Raw genomic sequence first — 15087 nt, forward strand, 5'->3', positions numbered from 1 at the left:
GGTAATCCTTTTTGGGGTTTTTGGCCCATAATTTGTTTGATGTTTGATTGTTACCAAATTGCCTCATGCATTTTGACAGCTCCAAGGTAGTGGACTACAATCAGCTATCGAGATCGATGGGCACCCAAACTAGCAACAGCACAGAGTGTACTTTAAGAGTCGAGAGAGAAGATGTGCTGACAATATGTCCGATTTCTCTCTCTCTCTCTCTCTCTCTCTCTCTCTCTCTCTCTCTCATCTCCCTTCCATTTATCTTGTCTTTGATTTCATACAGTAACTATCTGAATCTTGCTCTTATTCTCAGATAGTATATTGGGGTTTTTGTCTTTATTTCTAAACTGTTCTAGACACTACAAAAATGTTCTGCAAGCAGATGGACTCTTTTGCTTTCAATATCTTTTCAACAACTCTTGTATAATTAACAAAAATCCATGTGGAAATGTGTAGTACCAACTCTCAATGCTCTAAGAAGTAGCGCATACTACTAAATCCACAACAGAATACGTTTTCATTCTTTCCATCTGTCAACAGTCGTTTCATTTTCCTTATTTGCATTTTATTTTCATGGTTCGTAATTGTTTCCAAAACTGTTTACATGGTGCTACTTAATAAAAAAAAAAAAACAATCTAGGTCTCTTTAATATTAACAACTTCCTCAATTTCAAAGCAATAGTTTTGCATGGTGACATGATGAACCCACTGTTGAGTCTTACTGGTAAATATGAAACTATAGCCAGCAGCTTAGTTTAGATTTATTTATCTTGACACTGAAAACAGAATAAAACAGCTACCTGGCTCTGTCAACAAAATCCAACTCTAGAACTCAAAATATTTCTTTAGTATTGATTTCATCTGCAATATATTACTATTGCTTGTCAAAAGAAATTATCCTTGTCACTAGTCATTAACAAGATTTGTTCTATCCTGTGAAAGCTGAGCTCGTCTCTTCATATGCAGTTTCCTGAGGCAAATAGCCCATAATTCAAAACAAAGCTATCCAGACACAAATAGCAAATCCATTGTTGTTCCTAAGTAATTTTTAACCCCAAGTATTTTCTACAAAATTGTCCTAATTTTAGGGGCCATTGCTGTAATGTTGCCAAATGACTGTCTTCAACCTGACTTTGGGGAGTTGTATTGTTTTTGCAGCAGTGAAGCAGCAGAGATCAGATGATGGTGACGGAGCTTGAAGGCTGACAGGTTTGTCAGATTGATGTTTCTTAAAGCGTTTTTCCAAGAAATCAGTTTTGCCATCTGGCCTGTTCTGCCTGCAGTTTGTTTTCAGAGATAAAAAAAAATAGATGAATGCTGTTTTTTCCTTCAATCCAAGTAGGGACAGAAACCTTCCTCACATTTGGTCCTTTTCTTAGAGCAACCCACACATACTTGAAAGGTGACCCCACAGATGGTACACAGCCTCGACCTTTCAGCCATTATGGTAGCAGGAAACAGTTATGGAAAAAGCCTCAAGATTGTTAAGTCCTTTGCACTTTACAATTAATTTTCTACAAAGCTTTAGATGTTTGCTACTCTGAGATAACATGTTCAGTGAACTATAGTTTCCTGTGTCTGCGAAAACTATTCAGGCTTTCTGAAGGTCTTCACACACTGGTAGAGTGATGAATAAACAGCATAAAAATGGAAAATATGACCGTTTTTCCGAAAAAAGGTCAAATGGATATCTCTTTTTAAATTGGCTAATTATATTAATATATTAAGGTATTCCACTGTTGTAGATATGCGCTCCTTTTCCTTTTAACCTGAGACAGAAATACTTTAACATGACCTATAATAGTGCACAGAAGTCAGTCATGATACAAGCAGCTGGACAGAAACGCTGGCAGCGGATCTGAGCAAGAAGGAGTTTTGTTTGGGAATATTTTAGGCTCAGACCTGACGATACAGCTGAGGTGATCCACACAGATGAAAGTTGTGAGGTGGTCTGACAATCCGTCTGCATGTGTGTTTCAACTGCAGCTTCTGAATGAATATACTCCACAGCAAAACATCGGGATGTCACAATACCAGAAAGGAACTTTGTGATTGGGTGATGCTTCTAAAAAAAAAATCAACCTCCTTCCAAAAAATATAGCGGTGCTTGTTAGTTGTGCAATATCAGCATTCAGTGTGAAAGTACTGATGACAAAAACAAGGGTTTGAAAAAAATATGTTAACATGCAAACTAACAGCATGAAAAAAAAATGCCCCCAGTGTGATAAAGGTCTTGAGATTTGACAAACAACTTTGAACGCAACCAAGTCAATCCAATGGAAATTGTTGGCTTTTTCACATTTGTACAAGCTTACAATTGAGACTCTTTAAACTGGGCTTAGAGATAAAGGTAGTACTTGAAATACACAATAAAATCATGTATTCTACATAGACAACATATGTAAGATTCTACTGTGGAAAAAGGAAACACATTTTTGGCCTCAGAGGTAATACCCTGTTTAAATTATTGTCGTCTTTATTTGGACTAATTTGAGATTTACACCCTGAGAGTAAAGTTTTGGAAAATATAGACTTAAGCTTAAAGATTGAGGTTAAAATAAGGGCAGGATTTTCAAATATATTTGTAATGATTAAGTTTATGGTTCGGTGTTCTCACAAGTTGAGAAATGTGTGTGCGAGCTTCACTTCACCACATCTTTTCTCCTTAAATTAAAGCAAAATGACACCACAAATAATACAAGTATGTCATGAAACAGCTTTGTTCACATATGTAATAAATTATGAAAAGTGGTTTTGAAGGTTTTCTGATTCAATTCAACCAATAAAGAGAAAATTACCATTTGCAAATATGTTTTCTGCAACATCAGTAATGTTCCATGTGGTGACTGTGAGACTGAAGATCACTATTTCCACCACAAGAAAATATCTTAAAGCTTGGAGAAGTGACACAGCCATGTGTTTTTAGTGAAGAAAAAAAAAATCACTTCAATGTGTACTTAATCAAGGCGGCATGCTGACTTGGCAAGAAATAAAGCTGGAATGATTACCTGGCAAAATGTGCAACGTTATACTGAGGGACAGGTTTAGTTTGAAGAATGAAGTGTTGAAATAAATGTGTGCTTGAAGCAGATAAAATAGGAAGTAGACATATTTGTTTTTCCAATCCTGCTCCACATCATGTAGGAGATTGCGGAATTTTGTATTAATCTTATTTTAGTTCATATAAAAACAGAGATGAAGAAGAGAAGGATAAAGGAGAGATCCAAAAATGAAGTCTGACGATTTATTGGTTTTCATGGAACACATTAACTCACAAGAATTTCATCATTTTCTGTGATTTTCTTCCAGCTGGTCCGTGCAAACAAATAAATTCACCCCAGTACCAGACCTGACACAAAACATTCAACAAGCCTTTTAATGCTTCACATATAAGTGATAGTTAGGTGGGGCCAATAAATACCATTAAGCTTAGAAAATCCCACACATAGGCCTACTTTATAGATTGGCCAGAAAGGAAGCAGCATTTGAACTATTCATCTTGTTATTCTTTTCTGCGTGTTCAACTACACACAAGCAACATGCAACAAGTAACTTTCTGAACATGTACCTAATCTCCATATGTTACGGTTATTGGACAGCACAATGTAAAAATGACTTCTTTTCTAACTGATAACTTGCTGATAACTCAGCCCTCAGGCACTTTTAACTATGAAGTGGTGTAGTGCAGAGTTGGATCTCTTTTAGTAGCTCTGGAGGTCCATCTGTCTGTGGGAAGAGCTATAATGGCTGTGTTGGACAATTCTTTATCATATCTGTTTATATAGTTTGGGAATTATTGAACTTCTCAAGTGTCGATGGAAGGGGGTGATATTATAGCCTGGCTTATATACTTATTATTATTTCAATGCCTACACCCTCCACAACTGCATAGGGCTGCATATATTTAGCAATAAACACACCCAATGCTTGAGTGAAGGATTTTGCTCTGTGGAGAGGCTGTTTAAATGCTGCAGGGAGAAGGAATTACTCTTTCCCAGACACTCTCACTGCTCAGAGACACACCGGTGTGATGTCTTCTTTAATGCTACATCACAATTGCCACTTACATAAGCAAAACATGTTGCTGTTGTAGTCGACAATTTATTCACCACTTTTTTTTACGCCATCGTCATTGGAAACACTAGACCCATAATGCTCTCATACAGGAGACCGAAACCATGCAGGCGGATCCTCTAACTGCACTTTATCTTGTCCTCTAGCTATTTCCAAGACTTCTGCACTTCACACAAGTTTCAACGCTTTTTGTTTTGTTTTGTTTTGAAATCTGTGTTTGCCCCATTGCCTATTTCAAATGGACCGAACAATACAGACATGACCCAGACATGTTGCCAGTTATTTCACAGATTCTGTACTCAGGTGCAGGGAACACTTTAGATTATAAAGGCTGCATGAGATTATTACGTGAGAAGAGAAATATTACGTCAAAAGATAATAATATTACGTCTGCCACCTGCACAAATTGAGCAACGCCCCTTATTTAATTTAGACAGTATGGATCCTGCTGCTGTGATGCTACTGCCGTTTTATTCAATTTGAAAAAGAAAAGGCAACATTTCCCATTTGTTTATTCAGCGGAAGATAGAAAAAGTAAATTTCAAGAACTGTATTGTGTTGGTAATGCTGTTACACTGAAGGAGACGGAGCCGAGTTCCGCCAGGGCACAATTTAGATATCAGGAAGTAGGATGTCACCAACTAAAGCTTCTGAACCCATCTGAAATCCGGCTGCTAATTGATTTGCATGATGTAAACCATATTCTGCAGGCTGGCCCTCACATGAGAAGAAACCAGATTTACAATAAAGGGAAGCTTGTTCAGCTCACCTCTGGTGAGTTCCGGACAAATTTACCACCCATTTGAGTCACACTGGTCACACCACTGTTGTGACTGAAAATACATATAGATGCTCTGTGTATTACAAGCTTGATGCTATCTCTATATAACCACTTCATAGAAGAATTCCCTGGAAATGACATGGTCAGTATGTCACTGATGTGCTGGAAACACATTACAGAAGACTTGAGAGATGACATGCCAGAGGCAAAAGGAGCACTGTCATTAAGGACACATGCAAACAGTGGGGCAGTGTCGTCTGTGGAACAACATGGTGTGGCTTTGATCCAACTTTCGTAATACGTTGTGACACACAGGAACATGACACTTCATGCTTTTCTTATTTCGTTAATCCACCAAAAAAAAGCAGCACTGTGTGTTGACAGAATGGCTTTAGGCTGAAACTAACAATACAGACTGTTTTTAGTCTTACGCCTGAACCCATCTGAAATCACACCACCCAGCGATTTGCATGATGCAACCCAGACTCTGAAGTCCGACACTCACATGCGAAGATTTACACACAAAAAAACGGAAACTCGTGGCCCTTTTTTTTAAACACTATGATTCACTCGTAGTTGTACGTTTGTCAGCCTTGTACATAAACAAAAACAAAGTTAGCTAGCCTTGTGTAAAGCCAGTCTTGTGTAAGACTGGCTTTTCTGGTCTGAGCTAACACTTGAATTTGTGATAATTTGGCTTCAGTTTGTTGCAGAGATGTTTAATTGAAATTAAAGCTGAGTTAAAACCACGCCCCGCCACTACAGGGTTAAAGCAGCGAAGGTGAAGCACACGTGTCTGCATTTAGTTTTTTTCACTTGCACATGTATTTGCCAGCACTTGAGGAGCTCTTGAGGCCCTCAGAACATATATCGTACATTTGTGAACAGTATTGATCCGGGAAAGGTCTGTCTGGCTAACATATAAGATGTAGGGAAATAAAAATGTTATTGAACATAAACTATACTCGTTACAATTACAAGTTAAGAATCTAACTTCTCTCTTTTCAGCAAAAAAAAAAATGAACAGCAGTGGTGTATCCATAGACTGTTTACAAAAGTTGACGTAGCTTCTGACAAATGAGACCAATGCAGAAGTGTCTTGATCTGCAATATCATTGAGTGCCACAAGAGCTTGGCTCCAAAAAGCCTCCGGCTCCATAGACTCCCATTAAACTTCTCTTACCAAATTCAAAGTCAATACATTTTCTTTAGAAGTTATTTTAGTTTTGCTAGTGTAAGGCGCTCCCTTTTTATGTTTTCTGGTGATCCATATGAAAATAATCCCTCATTAATTAATGAGAACATAATCCTTAAAAAGCTGTGTTTTGTGGGCAGAGATAACATGTCAAATCTAACTTTTATGTCATAGATAGTTAACGTGTTGAACACCCTGAATTAAGTCATCGTGTTTACAGATTAATGCAGATACTCTTAACAATTACTGAGGAATAAGAATTCAGTTTTATAAATCTCCATCCCAGAGCAGCAACACTTTAGCATGCAGTTGAGGAGAGTGATGGTAAATGTAACTTAGATTTACCATCAGGACCGTCTGTTTGATTGACAGGCCTGTGGTGCAGTTAGGTTACGGCTATTGGTGGGCGGGACGTAATATCGTTTCCAATCAGATCGAGTCAGATCCACCTCTCGCTCCTCCCCAGCTCGCCCAAATATGGTCACTTCTGGCTCCAAATGTGCTTCGAACTAGTAAAATGGCGCCGGCAAAAATCCGAACTCGAGGCTTCATAACGGCAGTTCACAAAGCAATGGGTGACGTCATTGTTGGTTGCTGCTTGGGTGTACCACTGCTGTTAAATTGAGGGGAAACATTGGTAAATGTAATTAACTGAGCAAGAACTAAAATTGAGTAATGAAACTGGTGATGGAAGTGACTTTGGTGTGTGTGTTTAAGTTAGCGGAGGACCTGTGACCTTCAGTGTGTGGGAAGGGGAGCGTGTTACAGTCTCACTGAAGTAAAACAACATTCTGAGATACAGATGAGGTGCGACCGGACTGACAGCAGTGGGACTCTTCGTTACTAAGAGCAACTAATAAAAACTCGATCTGTCACCACTTCTGAAGGCTTTGCAATCAAACATTCACATATATAATAATTTCAGTGATTTCGAACATTTGTCTGTCAGTTACTGCGAATATAGAAAAATACCACGTGACTGAATAGTTTGATTAGTATGTAGGTGAAGGGTTGGGTTCAGTCACCGGCTCTCAACCCAACTGAACAATTGAGTCTGATTTTGGAGCCACATGTCAGACAAACTGTTCCACTAAAACGAATGCAACCGCTAGATTTTGGAGGACATGTATAGGATTCCTCTCGATTTTTAGAGACTTGCAGAAGTGATGGGAAGTGTCTGTGAGGTTTACGATGGCCGCTCGGCTTTTTTTTTAAAGAGCAAGTTTTTTCTAATTAGCACATTTTAAACTATTATCCAAACTATGGTGAAATCACAACAACACATGTAACACAAGTGATGATGTTGTTCAAGAGAAATAATTTGGAATACTTACTCGAGGTTATAGTTTGCCCGTGCACGTGAAGGTGCTGCACTTTGTTCACGTGCAACAGGAACACCCTCAAAACATTTTGATCGTCCCCTCGCAATTAGCAGAAGGTTTAGCCCCTAAGGGTACTCTGAGGTTTCACAAAGTTCATTCACACATACAGAACTCATGCTTTCTCACAAATCCACATACATTATTGTACAAATGCTCATATAAACAAAATGTTATAGTCTGTACACCCTGGCTCTCACGGCAAAGGTGGAGGTGGTGGGTAACAGGGGTCTAAACTTTTGATGTGGGTGGCCCCGTGTGGGGGTCCTGTCAGAAACAGGATGAGGGGAGGGCTGGGCTGTCTGTCACACTGCCTGTCTGATTGAAGTTGTCGGGGTCATGTGACGCTTTGACCTGGCTGTTTGCCTTGACAGGCTTTACAGGGCCTTGACTCCGTCTCTCAGATTGAAAATGACCAACGCTTCTGTAATCAGTGTCTGGCAAACAAGCAATCAGTGTCTGTCACATACACAAGAGTCTATATTTGCTATGCTAGGTCTTCCTATACGCAGCAGCCACTCTCACCCTGAACTGGGACAGTCCTCTCACTTTCTTAATCATTTTCCTTTTTTCACAGTTTTTTTCCCCTCAGGTCTGGAAAATGAGACCCATTTTAAGTGTTTAGTCATTTATTATCAATCTCTTTGTGTGAAATGCTAAGTTTAGTAAACTGCAATAGATGCAAATATCTTTGAAAGAAGAATTAAAATGAAGTTTACCAATTTAGAGTACAAAAAATAATGAGGTTGTTTGGGGTATTCAGGCTCCTGGATGTAAAATTCAAGTTCCTTTTCTGCACAAGTTAAATGACTGTTACTGAACGTCCAAGGTTCAGATGGGCTTGAAACGGCTGGATGAATCACAAGTACAGTACTCAAGTGCACTGAAATAGAAAATATTTGTACCTATCATCAAACAGTGACATGCTGCTGGGACTATTTATGACAGTAAATATTCAAAGCCTGGCTCTTACATACTTAAGGCTGTTTTTCAGGTTGCACGCATATTTGAAAGAGTGATATACTTTATTTTTGACTTGTACTGTTGAGTAAACATTTTAGTTTACACAGATTATGCAATAACTATTGAGCAGGAGTAACAATAAACTAATTCCATTACTCGACCTGTTGTAGCTGATCAAGCCGGCTTGCACCCTTTTGGTGGACCATATGCGAGATTACGCAACGTTGATGCCCCCCTCAGGATGTGTTGCCTTAAGGAAGTGCTGCCAGTGCACCTCAGTAACCATGGAAACAAAAAATCCTGTATTTAATTAATTTGCCTTTCTGTCTTTCCTGGACCCTTTTTTTCTCATTTTATTTGTTGTGACCTCCATCCTCCTTAAATTACAGACAGATGACGGGTCTCCCTTCAGGCTCCAACAGTGGCGAGCCTTGAGAGAGCTGTTTGTGTTTATTCATTCAATATAACTGCAGATACGCACATGCACATATGCAGAGCTCATTTTACTCCCGTGCTTAAAGCTTTTTGTATACACCTGACATGATTTACAGGAAGCCCTCCTGTCTTGAATGGTTGCTGTGAGGTTTAGGAGGGAAAAACTGAGAAGAAATTCCAGCAGGGAAAGGCTCACAGCCCAAAGAAGGCATAAAAGACTTGAGGATACGAACTTGAAGGAAGCAGAAATATGAGTTTTAGATTATGGGGTATAAATTTAACAGGAATAGGCTGCAGATCCAGGAATTGTTTCGCCATCACAGAATAAAACCGTCATTCAGATGAACAAATTACGACAAGAGCCTTGGATCACAGGGCAGGGCTGCAGTAAATCCCTCAGCCTTTTACACCTTAGATTTACAGAAGGAGTGCTCAGTGGAAAGCCGCTCCATCGATTACACTTTTCGGTGCGTGCCCTCTTTCCAGCTCATAAAGCCAGGAAAGGCTCTCCTGGATGGTTTAATAGCTTTTATGCTTCACTTTTACACAGTTCACTCACACTTACACCTTTTTGTTATCCCATTTTGTTCAAGTAGAATTTGGTTTAAACCCTTGAATAAGTTAAAAAAGAATAAAGATATCCACCAAGTTTACTTGTACAAGCTCACAGTGAGTAACACAGTAAATTTTACACCAACTGTCGGTCTTTATGAGCAAAGCCCACTAAGAGCAAAACTCAATTTGTGGAAATCCTCATTTCTCTTATTATTGGATATAATCAGAAGACTTTGGATACCACTGTCAATATATTTGTGGTCTTCTCTGTTACATAGGACAATAGTCCAGTTTTCTGTTTTATTTCGCTGTCCTCAGCTGGCATATATTGTGGCTTAAAAGAATATACCATATTCATAACTGATTAGTGAACTTTGAGTTGCTGGTTGCCATTTGTCGCTTATCGTCAGGGCCAGCTCTATCCTCGTCTGGTATTACAACCAAATTCACTGTGTGAATATAAGTACCTGACCACGCTCCATGTAGGATTGTCTCTAGTCATTGCAGTTTACTGGGCAAAGACCTTTGGTTAATTTTATAACTGTTGGAGCAGCCTTTAACCAATTGTATGTTGTGTGCTGAAATTCCACAACCGCCGCCCGTGTTGGAACTACTTCAACGTCATCACACTTCGCCACCCTCACTGGTCACTGATTGGTCCACCCTTCAGAGTGGCTGAGTAAACCTTAATGTGAACAGTGTTTCCAGACTATAATCACAGCAAAGACGAAAGCTGTGGGCAGGCGGAGCCAGGCGACTTGTATCCCCCTCTGTTTTGGCTTTATGCGATCAACCATCATATTCAAAGTGTGTAAGATATGATGGCAACTACACAGCCCTCCCCTCACCTTCCCTTCCAAGCCTATAGGACAATCTACAGTGGATGCAAAAAGCATGAAAGACTCTCTCTGGAGGCAGTGTTTGGTTTGTCCTCTCTGGGCTACTGTAGAAACATGGCAGTGCCACATGTTGCACTCACTATGTACATATAGAGGGCTCATTCTAAGCTAGCAAAACCACAATGATCCTTAGTTTCAGGTCATTGTACACCTTATAAATATTATTTTAAATGCCTCCCAATCGATCCCCCTAAATCCTCCTCACTGCACAACACATATCAGTAAATGTTGTACCATTCTTTGAAATATTGAAAAAGTATTGATATTTATAGAGGTTGCACTTCAGTGTGAAGAGCTTATTGGTAGAGTAAATGTCCTGAATCTCTTTCATTTTGTTCAGCAGCTGATCTTGACCTCCCAGGAGAAGGAAGGTTGGGTTTACAATTTTACCTCAAAAGGCTCAATATTTAGTGTAAAACCAGTATTCCTGTCTATGTGTTGTACATTTTAACAGAAAACCTGTGGCCACAAAAAAATATGTATTTTTTAGGTGAAGATTGTTTTTCAGTTCTGTTGTATGTTTAACTTTGCCATATTCCATGGCTGCAGTGGAGATGAAGACAGGAAATGGAGAAAAGAGGTGGGGGTAGAACATGCAACAATGGTCTGACCTGCCAGGAGTTGTATTGCAAGTTACATGCGATGCAGTCTGACCATTAGATTGCAGAGGTACCCCAAATTCAAGTTATAATGCAAGGTTTTATTGTGATTCATGACAGGTCACACAGGAACAAACTAGACCAATAAGAAACTAACCATAATTTACAACTTAGATACAAAGAGACACGTGGTGAACGTGCAAAATGAAAAAACAAAATGAACCCTGCATTTGTAATTCCTATTAGTCTGTTTTTCCCTGCCATTTCATTTAATACTCTGCAGATAATTTGGTTGAGGTTCATGCATCACCTGATAAGAATGCACAATCCATCCAACTACCGAACCCATATCTTAGCTCGTCCAGCTTCCTATATTTTCCCTGGCAAAAGCCTTCGCTGCTGCAGCCTGCTCCCATGAAACCCCTCCATGCATTAATTAAGCCCTGCATCTCCTCCTGACGCCCACAGAATGATGGCTGATCCTCTCCTGGAGAGTGGGAAAGCTGGACTGATTTGACAAGCTCAGAGGGGAAAGAGGGAGAAAGAGAGAGGGAGACTTATAATGTAATTTTCAAAAGGGAGTTTGATTTCATCCTGCAGGTATTTGGAAAGGAGAGAGAGAGAGGCAGGCTCCAGGGATAAGGCTCTCCTTTGTGTAAACTTTCCACTGTATGAAAAAAAGATCAACAAGGAGAAAAAAAAAAAAAAAGGGGGGGGGGGGGGACTGCTTTAATTTCTGTTTGAGAATACTGGAAGAGCTGCGGTGGAAAAGTCAGGGGCAAGTGCCGGGCATGGTTTTGATTAAACGTTATGAGGTACAGCAGGGAGGTTTGCCAGAGTGTTTGCACGTTCTTAATTCCGGCCATCAGTCAGCACTCACTCCGCTCGAACCTCGGAGAGCAGAAGACAAAGACGCTGAATGAGAAAAGCAGATCTGAGTTTTAGCTACAGAAACATTACGCAGACAGGAAATTCATCCCACTGGCGGATTTAAACCAACACTGGTGGAGCAAGAAGCTGCTGTAGAACACATGTTGCAAACAACCTTTGTTCATTTCATTACAGAGTGGAGAGTTAATAAGCTAGGCTAAATACTGTAACTATGTCATAATATTATGATGACATATAATCTAATGACGAAGTGCATTGCTACTGCCGTTCTGCTTCTTTTTAATGTATTTACTGGTTTCTCTCAGAACATAGAGTTTGCCCAAATGTTATAAAATTGTAGATTTCCTTTTTTATCATTATTATTACAACAGTAAAAATGTTTTACTTTTACCATCAATATTAATGATACACCATTTCAGGATTGGACAAAGACTATCTACAATCTTGTAACAACGTCTCTTTCCGTTTGCAGCCTACACATTGTAAAAGTACTTTTACTGACTTACTCCAATGTTATTGACCAGCAATACATGTTGTGAATGCAGTGGTGTCAGTGTACCTAGAAACTAACCGACAATCTGTTTAGAAAAATATATTTTTGTCTTTCCTGATGAAGGAAGGTCAACATTTTTGGAGTGTTTATAGCAAATTAATCAGAAGGCTGACAGATCAGAAAAGTTGAACTCATACAGCAGCCTTCCCTTGTCTTCAGATGCAGCCTACCGGTTCTACTTTCTTATTCTGCAAATTGAAATCCAGTATCATTGCAAGTACAATCAAGATAACAAGAACTTCTGCCAATGCCAAGTGCCAACCCACCTTGATGTTGTCCATTGGTTTGTAAACTGACATTTTACGTCTGCCATTTTGGTCATCGTGAACAAAAGGGTGGGGCGGGGTAGGTGCCCGTCCACCTATACCGAAAGCTGACTGCACCACAGGTATGTCAGTTACACAAGCCCCCAAGTAAACGTCTCTTTGAGGCTTAATATCTAATTAATTATGGAATTCTTTTCAGAAGGACCACCAGAACACTGATCAGAGGGAATACATTTAACTAATGACACCTTAATGACTGATTTTCATTAGAGAAGATTATGCTTTTTAGTGTATTTGAGCCTGGGATTTTTTGGAACCTGCCTTTAGTGTCCTTAAGGGGTATTGCACTTTACAGACTCTTCCACATTGGCTTCTCGTTTCAGACCCACAAACTATGATCATGTTTAGTAGACTGTCTGACTGTTGCTGTTATTCAGATAACATATCTGGATACATATCATAAGTTCCTACTCACTCCGGTCCAATATAACATTGGTCCACAGCACAAAACATATTAGTTTCACAATAACTCATTCTTGGCCCATTTTTTTCCTTTGGCCTGTGTCCATGTGACTGTCCAACAAAGTCAGACATATGAACAAGGTGCTTTAGGTTAAGGTACCAAAACTATGTGGTTCTGTTTAGGAGAAGATAATGGATTGGGTATGTTACACATGCAGTATTACCCATACTGCAATGGGAATGATCATGGTTTGGTTCAAAATAAGTTTGTTCCTTAAGTAATGTTACTCGTGTGAGTTAAGTTGCATTCCATAAATTACGTCACTTGCTATCACACATTTGATATGAAACTGGGCCATACTACAATAATGTGATTTTCATGCTCACTGGTCTATTGCTGATTGTTTATGTCAGTTTTTCTGAGTGCTTAAGTCGGAATAATTTCACACCATCACTGACCTGTGGTTGTTTTTTTTTTTTTGTTTTTACATCCCATTGAAATACATTTACCAGTCAAAGTCTGATTTTCCTGGACAGTAATGTGGTACAGTTTAATAGTTAGTTATGGTTTTGGGATTCTCTTTTACTTCCTCTGAAGAAAGTAATATTCTTTGTAGCAGTTAGCAGAAATAGTTGCCAGGGAGGCATTACAAAAGAAAGAGTAATGGATCCAAGACACACAGCAAGACGGCATCCGGTAGTATGACTAGAATAGAAGTGAGTGAGCTGGTTTTATGATTCATATTTACCAACATTCAACAGAGCACTCAGCAGCAGGAGATTGCTTCATGGGAATTGCAGTTGAAGCGGCAGTTTTAATTTGCTCGCCTTGTGCAATAGTGGCTCATGTTCCTCTAAATCTGTAATCCATCTATTCATTTAATTTCCAAACATAAGCAAAACAATTTACATAAAACACCTTTTAACTATTATGCAACAGTAGATGATTAAAACATAGCGAGCTACCGTGAACAATGGATACTGGTGGAACTTGTTTTTTTGAGAACTGGACGGTTGATGGTGAAGACACCCAGGAGAGTGCTGACAGACACAACACACTGTTGGAAATCTAATTTTCTAGCTTAAAGGGGCACTCCAGTTTACACATGAAGTTCAGTCTACTTGTCTGGGGGAGCAATTAACAGCTTGAAAAATAACTTGGGTTATCTTAAATTGGGTTTGAGACTCTCCCCTTTATACTGCAATCCTGCATCACAAACATAAGTTCCTATGTTTGTTAGGTGAGTAGAATTATGGGAAATGTAGGCTCCAGTTACAAAAAGTCAAGACATCCCAGCATCTGATTTAAAAAGAAATCTCTTGAGCAATACAATTTCTTAATTATATAAATTAGTCCAAAAATAATTCATATAGGCTGTTATTTACTGTTTGTATTTGAAATCTTCTTTCCTTTTAACAATTTCAGTTTGCTAATGTGGCTCAAAGGTCTGCTGGTGTACTGGTTTGAGATATAAAAACTCATTAAGGGACATAAACTGTGTTTTATAAACTACTTAAATAATAATCCAATAAGCCAAACAGATGATGCTACTAATATCTTCCTGCTAAAATCATACATTTAGAGTGGTGTTCATGTGAGAATCAATCCATCAAATTCAAGACTCAACAAATACACAGTAAACTAAATTTGATCAAAATGATTCATGAATTTGATTTATATTTTTTAACATTATGGATCACAAATCTGTTGATTTGAAAAATAAGATAATGCTGAATGCTGAATGTATAGTACTTGTGAACTGCAACGAAGCTTGGAGACTCTGTGGCACCAAAATGTGGGAAGGAACTGTTTACACTGATGCTGTTTTGGATTGAAAAGCATCACAGATGTGTATAGTGTGTTGCGTGTCTTCTTGATCGCTTGTGATAAAGCCTTTGCCCAACATGTTGACTCCCACAGCAGAAGCAAGAGATCTCCACAGAGCTTTTGCCAGGGGCGTCAAGATTAGTTTGTCATCACAGCTCTAGTTTTAGCATCTTTGTTTGTTGGAGCACACTTTTGTCTTTCCCGTTTGACTGCTTT

Source organism: Brachyistius frenatus, unplaced genomic scaffold (assembly GCF_029030835.1).
Source record: "Brachyistius frenatus isolate BFR_SWC_R1_liver_20210118 unplaced genomic scaffold, ASM2903083v1 Contig_7, whole genome shotgun sequence".
Classification (NCBI taxonomy): domain Eukaryota; kingdom Metazoa; phylum Chordata; class Actinopteri; family Embiotocidae; genus Brachyistius; species Brachyistius frenatus.